General features: G+C 38.7%; 1 long non-coding RNA gene across 1 annotated transcript; it reads right to left on the bottom strand.

Moving 5' to 3' along the window:
- Positions 1-1,349: 1,349 nt before the first annotated feature.
- On the bottom strand, positions 1,350-6,986 carry LOC140599498 (uncharacterized). Its single transcript, XR_012002383.1, has 3 exons — positions 6,837-6,986; positions 4,897-5,021; positions 1,350-4,468 (listed from the first exon to the last, which is right to left on the bottom strand). It is a non-coding gene; the product is annotated as an uncharacterized lncRNA (long non-coding RNA).
- Between the last annotated feature and the right edge of the window lie 9,001 nt (positions 6,987-15,987).

The following is a 15,987-nucleotide window of genomic DNA, read 5'->3' as shown; positions in this document are numbered from 1 at the left end:
AAGATACGAGAAGATAAAGAAGAAAAGAAATAGAAGCTCTGTAGCATGCAGGTTCATGAGCATATATCATACTAGTGTCAAAGAAGAACTCCTATAAAGGAAGTGTAGAACCCTCCATATTTGGTAACAGTCTCAAAATTTCTGTGGTTTTCTGTAATAAAAACTTAGTCCTCACTTGATTTTGCTAAACCTCTTCACCTTGGGTGACTCTCCCAGATAGCCGACCTCTCTAACGCCTCTCAAATTTCAAACCACTTAAGTTCTGAGGCTCTACCATCTTAAGGCAAGTGCTTTTCCATGATTTTTCAGGGAGAGGTAGAGAGAGGCTATAAAAAGTGCGCAAAAGCTTTTTGCTGACGCAGCTTAGAGATGATCCGCATGACTTCTACTTACATTTCCTTGGCTCAAATATGTTCCATGGCCTCAACTGAGTGCAGGGGAGCTGGGAAGTGGAATATAGAAAATAAAGGGCAGCTATGTGTTGATGAGCACTAAGGTTATCCACTCTCCTGTTAAATGATCCTAGCAAACATGAGGGTAAGAAATGGAGGTCAACTGAAATCATGGGGAAAGGCAGGGAAATGAGCAAGAGGTTAGAAATAAAGTATTTTAAAGTTGTCATCTAATTGATAAGGGCAGGGGGATACTCAGTTTTTATTAAAGAAAGGAGTTTTTATCTTGTCTTCATATAAAAGCTTGCTTCTCTGTATGACAGCAGAGAACGCAAAACCTAACAATAAATGGGGTGGACAGTTAAAATGGATTTTGTTGATCATATGAACAAACATAACACAGTGAGTGACAACATAAAATTAAGAGTAGGGCATGTTAGAAAAATAAAATCAACTATAAAGGACATTAAACTAAATGAAAGCAAATGAAAGCTTAGAAGAGAAAATCTAAAAAATATATTAAAAAATTAAAAATTAAAATTAAAAAAGAAGAGAAAATCTAAGAATCAAGCTTAAAACAAGTGGGTCAGGAAATATTGAAAATAAAGAGGCAATTATAAACTCATAACAGAGTGGAGATATTAACATCAAACAGTGTAGTTCCTAAAAATTGAAAAGGCTGAACAGAATTAAGGGGATACCGTATAAACCATTTCCATTCCACTTTACTTAAAAACACATCCCTATAGCAGACAGAAATTATACCAGTACTGGAAATCAGTCATTAACACTCTACATTGACTGTGTACACAAATTGGCAGCAGGTGCTTCTATTCAGCTTGTCTTCATTTTGCACTTGTTCTCATCCTAAGTAGCTTGATATTCTGGTGTGATGTTCTTTAACTTGGTAGGTGACTCGGAGTATAATATTTCCAATATAGAAATGGATGACTATGACCAGTATTTCAATTTATTTAATGCCATAGATTATATATATATGCTTATATTTAAGTTTATACATATATATATGAACATAAGTTCATAAGTTCTTTATTTGTCAAGCACCTGGCTCTTGAGCAGTACTTCCAACTGTCTCGTCAGTCCAGTGACAAAGGTCCTGTACATCAATGTAAAACGTGTGAATGTCCTGAATACAAATGGCATCCATCCTCCTTTCTCCAGTGGTGCAGCTCTCTTGTACTTTCCACTGGCTGGAGCTGAAATCCAATTGTAACCATTTAGTTGCTAATTGAATCAGACTTTTGTGTTCCACACAATGATTCTATGGGGCAAATGCACTGAAAACAGGAAACATTTAAATGAAACCCATTCCTTTAGTCTGCCACAGCTGAGATTTTCTCTTTTTTTTTTTTTTAAAGATAATATCTCAAAGGTTCACTTGTTGAGTTTACTTGGCAATGGAAAAAAAAACATTGCAGGGAATATGAAATTACATGGAAATGTCTGGTTTAACATAAATAGAACTGTGTGGCGCAGAAGCTTATGAGGCCATGAGGGACTTGCAGCTATTCTGTTACCGAAAGGCCGACTAGGTCAGCAGGCTGTATGTGAAAGAGCCAAGTCCATCAGGCAAATATGAGGACTGACAACCTGGTCGTAGCCTCCCAAGGCTTGACGCGATGCAAGACGGGAAAGGTGCTGTCTGAAGTACTGAAAATGAACTTCATTTGCAAAACTTACAGGCAGAAAATTAATCAGATTCCTTTGGTGATCAAAAAAAAAAAAAAATGGCAGACTGCGTTTGACATTTCTAAATGGAATAAATTAATCTTTGACTATTTTAGTCTGTCCAAGAGCCAAACACACAAAAATGAAATAATGGTGAGAGATGTATTAAAAATGGTATCTAAAAGCAGGCTTCACCCCTTGAGACTACTTGAAGCAAATGGGCACTCTAAGGGGGCAGATGTCTCAGAAGTTTTCTTGGAAGGTTAAAATCCGAAAAGAAGACAGCAAGGTAAGAGAGAAAAACAAAATTTGAGATCATTTCTGGTCCTTCCTTTCAAATAGGACTATTGTTCATAACATTGTGTGAAGAAAAATACATGGAAGGCTGCCAGGAATAATGTTTTAAATTTACTCCATTACCCACAACTTATTTGACATCTGTTTGGAAACTGTAAGTGGCATTGTAACCTGAAAGGCCATTTCTGGTTCAAGGAGGTTGGAGGCCACATTCTTGTTCCTTTATTATTTTTTTAAATCCCGAATAGCATAAGCTTCTAGGAGACATCATTCAGCTTTCAACCAGACACATTGTTTTGAAGCTTTCTAGGGATGAGTTTAGAGCTGCCACTTAGGGGTTGAGGTGGGAGGTATAGGGTCAGAAAAGAGAAAAAAAGGCTAGGGAATTGCAAACATCTGGCTTGAAGTTTTTGTTCTTACATGCTTAGGGACAGTCTTCTTGAAAAGTGAAGGAGTGACGCTTTGAAAAGTCATTGTCTGTAGTTTTGAAGCCTTTTCATAACATATGTGTCTATTTTGGTTCCTGAAAAAATTGCTTTTTTCAAGCTTATGCAATTATGTGATCCAAACTCAGTTATCTCAGGATTGTAAGTTACTAGATGAAATGAATAGATGCTATTTATTCAGTGCTTTCTACTGAAAGTAACCACAATAAGTGAGAAAATTAATAGAAAATATATGAAAACTGAATGCTTTGGAAAGGCTCAATCGCTTCTTGGCCTTTTGGTGAAGATCAAGTGAAAGGCTCAGTCAAGGAGAGTCAATTAAAAAAAGTTGTCCAATTAGGTCTAGGCAAGCCAACTATCAATATTTGGCTGCTATGAAATATAGCAGAAGAATATTATTTCTTTGGATTGCTTTATAAGTGACTTAAATTTCTCAGTTCCCTTTAATGAAATAAAAACTCAAAAACAAAGCACTACCGGTAAGTAAACGCAAGAAAGCCAACTGCCAACTCCAAAGACAAGATCTTGTTCCTATAATAAAAACCTAGTGAATTAGTACACATGCATATAAACATTTATATTTAAAGCATGATTATATTCTTAATAATCTTCACTTTAACTTCTTAGACTAACTGGTGACCAACTATGACTTCTAGTTATCTGTGGTAAGACCCTTCCAGTCCAATAGAGTTTAATCTTGAGACACAAATTATACCACAAGCAGAGTTTAAAGAATCTTATTAATTTAGTGTCTTTAATATTAGACAGTGAAAATCGAGTACTTCATACAATCCATACCTATTGCCTGACTTAATGCCAAATGTGATTCAGCAAAGAATCTCAATTGAGATTTTGTTAACATTTCACTCCACACCCAATTCTCCGCCCACCCAAACTGTTTTTCTTTTAACAGAGATTTTATATTTTTATCTGAAGACTAATAATCCAAAATGCCATTAAAAGGGAAGTTAATTTTCTATTTTTCTTAGTGGAAAGCATGTTCGCAAGAACTCTTGAAGGCTTACCTGGCTGGTGGCTCACAAGTGCTGGTCAGTGCATGACCCTCCCCCAAGAACCTCTCCCTCACTGAAAGGTGTAAAGCATTTTCAGATTGTAAAATGGGACTACGTAGTGTTCCCCTAAACATCACAGACCCAAAAGGCAGAGGAACTCGGGGAAAAAAATGCCACCTGCCTGGCGAGCAGGGCATCCCTTACTTCTCTCAACTTTGGAACAAAATTCTTATGAAGACCCTTGCCCCTCCTTCCCTCCTCCCCTCCTAAACCCCCAAGCTGACACATGCCATGTAGTGTCTGGGAGGAATTTGTCCAAACTAGAGGGTTGAAATAGAGTTTTTAAAAATCTGATGATGGACTGGTCCTTTGCTTTCTGAAGTGAAGCAGTCAAGCATACCTGTGTAAAATCAAAATTCACAATGTGATTCTCCCACAGTGTGACTGGTGGCTCGAGAGATCACTAAGGGCCCAGGCTGCTCTTCTCTCCTACATTGGTGGTGAGGCTAATACTCTCCTCTTCCTCCATCTTCATACATCATATGGAGATTATAATTTCCAGGAATTGCCAGTCAGGAGATTGTGCGGTCATGGTGTCATAAAAAGAGAGAATCCCTGTGACTTCCGGGAACTGAGAGAAAACATTCAAAAGAAGAGAAATGATGGATTCTTGCCGTGCCTACCAAAAATTAAAAATAATTTAAGCTAAAATATCACAGCACTGATGACAGAATCAAAAACAGATGAATTAAAAAAAAAGCAGATGGCCTTGGAAGCAATCAACAATTCATAAGAAAATAATACATAATAATGCACACATAGAAAAAGAATGCCGCACATACAACTCACATGAAGAAATAATTATTTACAAATATTGGTAGAGTAATTGGCTAAATGATTTGGGCAAAAGTTAAATGAAACCATACCCTACAGTTTCTGTTGGTTTAAAAAGTTGGATTTTGTAAATTCTATTGAAGAACCATTTAGTTGTTCTATAATAAGATTTTTTTAAGATGAAATAAGTGATATTTTATATCCTAGATTCTCTAGGAAACTTACTTGTAAGTTAGTTTTTTCTCTGGATAATTTTACTTCCTTATGCTAGATACTCTACTGCTCTATGAATTTCATATCCTGGGAACAGAGCACGTCCAGTGTAATTCTCATTGGTGTTACTGTTGCGCCTACAAGAAGTTGAAGTCATTGTTGTGGAAAAGGAAAAGAAGCATGACAGACTTGCCTATAGAGCATTTTCCCATATGGAGAAGAGAGACAGGTTCATATCCCAGCTTCAATCTTATGGAGACTTGTAGATGTTTCTCTGTGATTAATGACACCATTTTTTCCAACATTGACAAAATTCTAAAATACCTCCTAATTACTGCAAACGGAAGGAGGCTATGCATATAGAACATGAAAAATAGCAAAAAAAAAAAAGTTTGAACCCATAAAATTAAAAAATATATATATATTTGTACACAGACTATATAAACTACATTACCAGGCTAAAAACAAACAAGAAATGTATGGATGAGTAAATAATCAAAATTAAATTAGTATTGTTGTTTGAAAAGTTCAAACACTTTGACAAGTAAAGTAACCCCATAAAAATTGACAAATAGGATTGTCACAGAGAAATAATACACAAAATCATATCCTACCTCATTGCTGATCAAGAGAATTACAAATCAAAACAATTTAAGATATCTTTTTCCACCCACAAATTACCTAAGATTATTTTTAAAATAATATTTGTTGGGTTGCAAGGAAACTTACACTCTCAAAAAATGGTAGTGTGAGAACCAAAGGTTCTAGAGGATGATGTTGGAACTATATATCAAGGTCCCTCAAAGGTTAATACGTTTGACCCATAGATTTGATAGATAGGTACTAACTTAAGGAAGTAGAGCTATGCCAAAGTGCATAAAGAATTACAGATTGTAACTGTAATAGAGTGAAAAGTGTAAGTTAATTAAATGCTAAAATGTAATAGAATAATCAAAGAGATTTTGTTCCGCTGTAATATGTGGTCATGCAAAATGGAGACATTGTAAAAGAAAAAAGTTTACACAAACATTAAACCCTGGATGCATGAAACAAATCTGTACAAGCCAAGGGATCCCAGTTTTGTAAATTCATGACTATAGTCATAAAAATATATACAGCATAACATAACGGTTAAGCTTGGATGGTATAACAGGCCACTTTAATTTTCTTGCATGTAAACATTTCTGAATTTTCTACTGTAAAATGGTATTTTTTTCCAGAAATATAGACACAGTGGACAAAATAGCTTTGATTATATATTTTTTAAAGATTTTATTTATTTATTCATGAGAGACACAGAGAGAGAGGCAGAGACACAGGCAGAGGGAGAAGCAGGCTCCATGCAGGGGGCTGGATGCGGACTCGATCCTGGGTCTCCAGGATCACATCCCAGGCTGAAGGCAGACACTCAACTGCTGAGCCACCCAGGCGTCCCTGATTAGATATTTTTAAATGAATTTTATTTCACATTATCCACAGCCTTCTCTTCTTCTATCCACAGTATCTTCTCTCCTACTAAGAGTTACTCTTCAAAATCTAGAATTTGTTTTTTTTTCCTCTTCTTCCTTTCCTCCTCCTCCCCCCCACCTCCCCGCCACCTAGGACCTATGTAAAGCAAGTAGAGGGGCGCCTGGGTGGGTCAGTCAGAGAAGCATCTGACACTTGATTTCAACTCAGGTCAAGATCTCAGGTTGTGAGATAAAGCCCCTTATTCGGCTCCACACTTGGTGGGGAGTCTGCTTGAGATTCTCTCTCTCTTCCCCTTTCTCCCCCTCTGCCCATCTCCCTGCTCATGTGTATGCTCTCTCTCTAAAAATACATAAATAAATCTTTTAAAAAAATTAAGAAAGTGGAGACTTATTCTCAAAGGAGATCTTATGGAATTTGACTCAGCAAATCAGTCTTTCTGCAAAGGAGTAAACAAATATGAGGAAAATGAAACACATTCTTACCTTAAGATGTGCTGAATTCCAAAATCTGTATATACACAATCAAATATTGAATAAATGCTTAAGTATCACCTATATGCAGAGTCTTCTATTATAGCCTCTGTATGCACGGTTGCACTGAACCTGTACAGCAGCACTGTTACCAGGTGGATTAAAGAATTAAGGCTTCGGTCATGTGGTCTCACAGCTTTTTGAACTGTGCTCTTCCTGCTATACTGAAGGAAATGCCATCAGAAGAGCTGATTTGGGGCAATCTATTTTTTGCATTTCCTGTTGGCAAAATGAGATATGTGAAAGTGCTTGGGGATTTAAACATAGTTTTAAAATACTGCTATTTCCTATATGTAGAGATTTTTCCAAAATAAGATGGCTTAGAATTTTGGAAAGATATCTAGCCACCTGGAAACTCTGAAATCTAGACTGCAAGGTTTTTGTGATAGTCTAATCAAAATTTGTATAGGTGGGTGTTTTATTCCAAAACCAGCCTGTGTGGAGGGAATCATTATGGAAGATTATGTTAGAGGATTACAGTAAAAGAAAAATATCAATCACTTGAACATTGAATTTTGTTAATCATATTTAGGCTTTCTTGAGATTGCTAATATATCTGGAGGATAGTTTATATTTTTTAATAACATTATAGAAAATCCTGTTTTACTTTTGTTGTGCTTATTAGAATTTTTACATTATAGGTGCACACACTCTTTGGTGATTTTTTTTTTATTTATTTTTTTTATTTATTATTTATGATAGTCACAGAGAGAGAGAGAGAGAGGCAGAGACACAGGCGGAGGAAGAAGCAGGCTCCATGCACCGGGAGCCTGATGTGGGATTCGATCCCGGGTCTCCAGGATCGCGCCCTGGGCCAAAGGCAGGCGCCAAACCGCTGCGCCACCCAGGGATCCCTCTTTGGTGATTTTTATAGTTTTATTTTAAAGTTATTACCTCCCTTTCCTCCAAGTGCTCAGAATTTTACACTTTCACCTTTAACCTTTTTCAAGAAACTATGCTTTGAACCACATTGACGGGGCCTTCTGTTGTTCATCTTTTATAAAAGATACTCTGTATTTTGGTAGATCTCTATAAATTTATTTTCTTTTGAAGAGGGAAAGGGTAAAAAAATTAAATTCAAATCTGCTAGAAATGGATGAGCATTCCCAACATAGCTATTTCTGAGTTATGGCATTTTTTCCCCAACAGCTGTTTAATACTTACGTCTAATCTTATAAGCAAGTTATATGTTAAGGACATACTGTTGCCTCCTTTGTTCACTTAAAAGCACAGGAACATTATGCTTTGCTCAGTGACATTTTCCAGATCATGTGGCCTTTAAAAAAAAAAAAAAGCAGTAAGAATTCTCTCATAGTTAAAATTTGAAAAGTGCTGATTTAAACTGAATTTCTAAGGTTTATGAGGAAAGTGCATTTTCTTAACCATGAAGGAAATTCATACCAAAAGGATAGGAGAAATTCTTAATCAAGTAGAAACTTGAATTCCAAGTCTATTTCCAACCTAAAGCCATAAATATTTAGATGCTTTTTAAGTTTTTTTTCACATTTGTTTCCTCTTTCTGTATTATAAATTCTTAAAATTAAGTTAAAACTGTCCCTCATTTTCAGAATATTTATCTTGATCTTTCATAGCCTCTAGACTTTGTGTGCCCTTTATATACTGAAGGGGAAAGAGTTGGAATTGGTATATGTGAAGTACGAAGCTTCACAACCTAATTGGACAAAAAGTATGATTGAATTCCCAAATACATTACAACATTGGTTTATATAATTACGAGTGGTGATGAATTAAAGGTCTAAAATTTGATATTTAGCTGAATCCTGACATTTTCTCATTTTTCTCTCTTAGAACTTTGTTGCAATTTGTAAATGAGGCTGAATTTCTGGACACTTTAATGCTGATTAAAAAGGATTTGGCATTTGGAACTTCCAAAGATTATGGAAATTACTTACTGAGAACTTTTTTGTGGATCAAGCATAGTCTAAACTTGAACATATTTGACAGTTTTGCAGCCAGCAATCAAGGAATTAAAGAATTTCTCTTTGAAATCAACAACTGTGGCCTTAATTCTTGGTCCCAGTGCTGAATGAGGTCATGAGCTCGTATCTTTCGCTTGGAAAATCATTTATAGATTGCTACAGCTACCTCTAGAGTTCCTTCTGCCAATTTAATAACTGTATTAGCAATATATGAAAGCAGCAGGCGTTTCAGTATAAGCTCATTACAGTATGAGGCATCTTGATGTGTCAACTATGTAGGTAAATAAATTTAAGATCCATGTTGGGAGCAAAATGCGTAGAAGTATATCACATACTTATACATACAAGTATAAATATAAGTATTTTATCAGTTTTACTTATGACTCAGTGGAGCTATTAGCGGGGGAAAAAATTTAAAAAAATAAAGCGAGATGAAATCAGAGAGGGAGACAAACCATAAGAGATTCTTAATCATAGGAAACAAACTGAGGATCACTGGAGGGGAAGGGGTTGGGGAGGGGGTGACTGGATGATGGGCATTAAGGAGGTCATATGATGGAATGAGCACTGGGTGTTATATGCAACTGATGAATCACTGATCTCTACCCCTGAAACCAACAGTACATTATATGTTAATTAATTGAATTTAAATTAAAAATCCCTCTCAGGTGGAAGTTCAAGAATAGCTTGGACATTCTTGAATTAGTTATTCTTTCTGAAGATCTTGTTTACTTCTCTTGCATACCAACACCCAACACTATTCAGGCACTCTGCCTCGAAATACAAACTTTCTTGGTCTCAAAATATTTGATTCATATTCAACTCTTTTCTGCCAATTAAAATTTGCACATAAAGAGGAGTTGCAGTGGAGTGAATTATGTCCCTTCCAAATGTGTCTGTTGGAGTACAAACTCCCAATGTTACTGCGTTTGAAGATAAAGCCTTAGGGTGGTAATTCAGGGTGAAAGAGGTTGAAAGAGTAGGGCTCTGGTCTGCTAAGGCTGGTGACCTTGTTAGAAGAGATACCGGAGATCTTGTTTCCCCTACATATGCACAGAGGAAAGACGATGTGAGTACAGCAAGAAAGAGGCAAAGTGTCTGTCTTCAAGGTAGGAAGAAAGTTTTCACCAGAAACTTCTAGAAACAACATTGATGGCACCTTGACCTGAGGCTTTCCACCTCCAAAATGTGAGGAAACAAATTTCTGTTGTGTAAGCCAGCCACACTGTTTTCTGTTCTAGCAGCTGACCAGATGAATATAGGGTGAAGTGTGTTTCAAATGAGCTGAGTTCATACCAGGCTCTGGACAAAAATTAGGCATGCCTAGATGAGTCTTCTATTTGCAGATTCAAAGTCTCGGGTGAAGCTACTCTTCATAAGAGAAGAGAGAATCAAGAGCTATGAAGTGGATCCAAGAGAGAATCAAGACATATGAGGTGGATCCAAGAGAGAATCCAAGACATATGAAGTGGGTTCAAGGATAGTGGCTCACAGTTGAAGGAGAAGGATTGATGGTAACCCCAGCCTGGAGGATGTTCCCGCTCAGTTCATGTTGCATTGAGTCTGTGCTTTGGTGTAAGGCTGTCAAATAAATAATTGTGGGGGGGTGTGGAGGGGCAAAGGGAGAGAGAGAATCTTAAGAAGTCTTCACCCCAGCACAGAGCCAACTGGGGCTAAAATTCATGCCCCTGAGGTCATGACCGGAGCAGAAATCAAGAGTTGGATGCTTAACTGACTAAGTCATGCAGGTGCCTCTTAAATAAGAAAATTTTTTAAAAAAATCTGAATTGAAACCTTTTCCCCTAAATCCTATTTTAAGTTTTATTTTGGCTGGGACATCTTACACAGGGGTTAAGAGCTTTTTTTCCCCCTCTCCTGATGAGAGCATGGTGACCTTGCTCGGTGTTCTGAGCACACTTGCCTCCCCATCCAGGAGAGGAGCTACAGAATTTTGGCACAGCTTCTGCTGCAGCTGCACCTGTGAGAGATGACGGCCTTGGCAGGGAACCGGAGGCGGTGCAGGTAATTCAATAAGGTAAACCTCAGATTTTAGAGCAGTAATTTGAAAAGAAAAAAAAAAAAAAGAATTTGTGAAGGACCTTTTGAAAAATGAAATCTTTTGCCCTCAACATCTCGATGTCAAACAGACAGAAGCCAGGCTGCTCTGGCAGAAAGAGGAGTGGAGGTGGAGGCCTGGTGCCCAGCCTCGGCCGTGGGGCAGCACAGACACCGACCGTCACTGCCGACCATCGCTGGCCCCGTGTGCTCATGTGGACGCTGCCGTTCCACTGCGTGTCTCCTGAGGAGTCTGCATCAGGGGAAGGCCCACAGGCACCACATTTGCAAAACTGAGGGATTGACTCCTACAATAGCTGAGAACCTCTTCTTCTGGGTCTAAATCAAATTCTGGAATTCTCTCAGATGCAGCAGAGACTGTGGTTTGTTCAAGCGAACTTTGCAACCTCTAATATCTCTGCGGCCTAATGGGGAACGTGCACCCCATGCCCTCCGTGGGGGGAAGAAGACTCCCCTAGTGTGTGCCCTGTGAGGTGACTCATGTTGGGGACAGCGGAGCTTGCCTGTCAGCTTTGCTCACACACACAGGCCAAACCAGGCATGGGACGTGTTATTTAAGAGAGAGCACAACGAAATTCTCATGTGATCTGAGATTCATGCAGAAACACCGGCTTTAAATCTAGAGATGAGGAAGTTCTTTGTGTCCCCAAGACCTTACCAGGAGCATCTCCCCATTAGGTGAGCCATGCGCCAGCAGGGCAGCCATGTGCACAAGCCAACACGGACCCTATCTCATGTCATCTCATGCAGCGGCTTTCGTCAGACTTGCAGCAGTGAGATGATCAGATGACTGTCGTGGTGCCCATCACATCTACTCGGCAACACCATAAGCCAGTTCAAGAACTGTCCCACAGATCACGGATTTTGCCTTTGCCATCCTGTTCACCCATCACAGAAATTTTTCCGACACATTTCAGGAATCTACCCCACCTTTCCTATCAGGATCCCCACCAAGAGCTCAGGAGACCTCTTCCTTTTTTTCCTTGAAATTCTAGTGGGCCTTCTTTTTTTTCCCCTTCTGACCATTTCTCATTTTTCTTCTGTTTTTCCTTTCTGTGTTCACCTTTCCTTCATCTCCGTCCTCCCTTCCCCATCCTCTCTTGTTAGCAATTCCAAACATTAGTCTCTGGTCCTTGCTTTACTGTGTATCTATGAGGAGCATAAGTTCACAAATACCCGTTTGAAGTTAGTGTCTCTTACCTTTGACACCCTGTCTATCCAACCCTTGGGGTAGAGTCAGAGGAAGCTGGGAAAGTTCGATAGGACATACCCGCAGCCTGTCTCATCCCTGTGTGCTTTCTCCTGCTGCGATACTTCCACTGGGCAGCCACTGCTGAAAACGTGTGGAGTACAAATGTCAGGATGGAAATGAGGAAAGGAGTAATCAGGAGTTCAGATCTATGATTAAGATGAGTAGGAGATAAAGGGAACAAAGTAGTACATTGGAAAAAAAAAATCTGTCCTAGAAAGGAGATAAGAAGTTAAAGAATAGGGCTGATCAGAGGACACGTCACACAGCAGGGAGGACTCAGAAATCTTGGTGGCAAGAAATCTGGATATGACACAAGTACTGAAGAAAAGTTTGTGTGTTTTTTAAAGACTTATTTATTTATTTATTTATTTATTTATTTATTTATTTATTCATGAGACACACAGAGAGAGGCAGAGACACAGGCAGAGGGAGGAGCAGGCTCCCTATGGGGAGCCCGATGTGGGAATCGATCCCAGGACTGTGGGATCACGCCCTAAGCCAAAAGCAGATGCTCAACCACTAAGCCACCGAGGTACCTCAAAAAAGTTTGTTTTTAACCTGAACATGTCAGCTACATAGTTTTATTTGTGGAGGTGTGATGATAATCTCAAACTTCCACTGAATTTAAGCACATAAATTTGAATATAAGGAAAATGAATTTTTTTATTGAAGATTCTATATTTATTCATTTTATTATTTTTTTTTAAATTTTTATTTATTTATGACAGTCACAGAGAGAGAGAGAGAGGCAGAGACACAGGCAGAGGGAGAAGCAGGCTCCATGCACCGGGAGCCCGACGTGGGATTCGATCCCGGGTCTCCAGGATCGCGCCCTGGGCCAAAGGCAGGCGCCAATCCGCTGCGCCACCCAGGGATCCCATTTATTCATTTTAGAGAGAGGAAGACAGAGAGCAGGAGCAGGAGCAGGGAGGAGGGACAGATGGAGAAGCAGACTCCCCACTAAGCAGGGAGCCTGAATGTGGGGCTCCATCCCAGGATCCCGGGATCATGACCTGAGCAGAAGGCAGAGGCTTAACCAACTGAACCACCCAGGGGCTCCAGAAAGACTGATTTTTAAAAAGATGAGGAATATGTGCAGCTGCCTTAAAATGATGAAAATTTCCATGATTGTAACAGCACACTAAAAATATTATTAAAAATCACATGAAGTAGTGTTGAATATACAGGAAACATTTTTTTCTTTTAAAATATTTATAAATCTGGGGCACCTTTAAAAGTATTTATAAATCTGGGGCACCTTATAAATGTGTAGCTCAGTCGGTTAAGCATCCGCCTTCAGCTCAGGTCATGATCTCAAATCCTGGGACCGAGCCCCATGTCGGGCTCCCTGCTCAGCTTCTCCATCCCCCAACCCCCTGCCTCTCTTGTTCTCTATCCTGCACACACACACACACACACTCTGTCTCTCAAATAAATAAAATCTTTAAAAAATATTTATAAATCTTATTTGTAATCTTACTTCTTATTGAGAATGTTTTACATTCTCACCCAGTTAGTCATTATTTGGTGGATTTTAAAGAAGTTCCGAATGGTGCTTCACAGTTGTGTGTATGAGACCAAGACCCTTGTTGCTGCCTATGTGGACAATCATAGCTCATGGAGCCTGATGTATAATCAGCCCTGGTGGGTGAGCCCAGGAGCATCATCTGAGAATTTTGACCCGCGTACTTGTCGAGAATGTAGATGCCAGGTCCTGGTGGTACAGAATTCCAGATGGCAACAACGTTTGAAGTCAACCTCTCCTTCAATGGCTTTGCCTGGATGAAATAGAGTATATGTGTATCTGACGGAGGTTTGCAAACAGCACATTGGGAGTTTTAAGTTTTGGTTTCTTGGGGAAAATTGCTCAGTTTTGTTTTTTATAATAACTCTTTCCAACAGTTGAGACTTTCCACAATCTCTCTGTGTGACCACCTTTGATATGAAGGAAGGAATCAGGTGAATGATGCTCTGAGCTATCTAAAGTAGTTAGGACTTAAGTAGTTGAATAAGATGGTATGAGGAGACAGGATTTTTCATGTATAATTTCTTAATATGAGACATTTAAAAACATTTCCTCTTAAAGGGGGGGGTCACTAGTTTCAAGAACAGAGCTTTCTAAGCATTAAAAAAAGATTTTTAAAAAACATTTAAAAAGTTTCCTCCTAATGGGGTCACTAATCTCAAGAATTGGGCTTCCTTGAAGTTCTTAGAAAGGTTCTGTGTATGTGTGCTTTCCCCCACTCTGTATGGAGTTTACTATAAACTTTGCAACTTCAGAGGTGGGACTTCATACACAATTTTAATTCAGCTCTCTCCTTCCACAGAGTAAGAGAGATTGAGACTCAGAGGGTTTTGGTGATTTGCTCAGGGGCATAGTACAAAAGTCAAGATTAAAAACCTGGCACATAATTCCCAATCCAGCGCTCCTTCTGTTATAGCATGCTTTTTAAAGTAATGAATCATGAGCTATGGAACAAAGAAAAAAAAATCAAACACGTAAAACTTAGGTTTAAACCATCAGACACCATTTGCATTTCTACAAGTTACCAGGTAGTTATTCCCCACTGAAAAAATATCCTTACTATATACTAACACTTCAAACATGAACAGAAAAAGTAGGAATTACTTTGTGAAACATGTCCTCGACTTCCTTAAATTGTTCTCTGAGTGTCCTCTATGTCTTTTTGGGAAATGATACTGGATTTGTTCAGAACTTTCTAGAATTCATCTCTATAAGAATCAGACAAATGCTCTCCCACTGTGGCAGAGTGAAATAATTTTGTTTAATCACTTTTTCGTTTGCAGTTCCAAAGGTAAAGTCCCTAAAAAAGCATCCTTTGCAAAGTCTGCCAGAGAAAGCTCAGATCTGGGGGGACAGGGTGGTGATGAAGGTAAGGTGAGCTCGCTGCCCAGCACCTACTCTGGATGGTAAACATGCAAAGTTATCTGAGGAAGGAGTTTGGCCTTTGGCCACATGCTGAAGAAGGCTGTGGTGTGAGCTCTCTGACCTCTCTGTCTGCTTTTTCTCTCCCACTGTGAGCAGAGCAGAGACCCAGGGAAACAGGTGAGGAGGGAGCCTGTGACCCTTTCTCCTTGTCTTAGAGAAGTGCATTCTGGGTAGGCCAGTGAGTGCAGGTGGAGGACAGATTATTTTTAGAAAGTCTAATAATGGAATATATTTCACTTAAGCAGTGAGCAAATTAAAACACCTTTAAAAAAAAACAAAACAAAAAAACCCTGGAAGCTAAATATTATACAATTGCTTTTTTTTTTTTTTTAATTTTTAACTAATCTCCGTAGCCAACATGGGGCTCAGATTTACAACCCCAAGATCAAGAGTCTCATGCTTTACTGACTGAGCCAGCCAGGTACCCCTTCCCATTAGTCTTTTAAACTGAATGTACAGTATTTAGTTCCTAGACATGAAATTCTGTGTATAAACTTTTAAGATTTGAATATATGTATTAACTGTCCCTGCAAGCTTCCAGTGTTTTCTCATCATCCTTATCCTTGAGATTTGGCTGGGTTGGTATCTCGAGACTCGTGGAGAGTTTACATTCTCAGTATTTTTTTTTCTTCAGCTTTTTGCTGAATCATGCTTGCTAACATTCTAAATAATTATTTAGCCTTATCTCTAGTCTAAACTGGTACCACAAAATCTCGATTCTTATTATTTAGTGAAGTGAGATTTTTATGGTCTACATAAAATTGTTTGCAAGTATCTCTGGCAATGTATTGTTTTTGCTCATGTTACTTTTGATTTTGGCCAAAATTATTACATCTCCAGGGACAAATTAAGTGCTATTTTTCTGGCATGCTTCATGCTTTAATT

This window comes from Vulpes vulpes, chromosome 7 (genome assembly GCF_048418805.1).
Source record: "Vulpes vulpes isolate BD-2025 chromosome 7, VulVul3, whole genome shotgun sequence".
Lineage (NCBI taxonomy): Eukaryota > Metazoa > Chordata > Mammalia > Carnivora > Canidae > Vulpes > Vulpes vulpes.
Note: the sequence above shows the minus strand (reverse complement) of the source record. Positions and strands in the feature narration are given on the sequence as shown.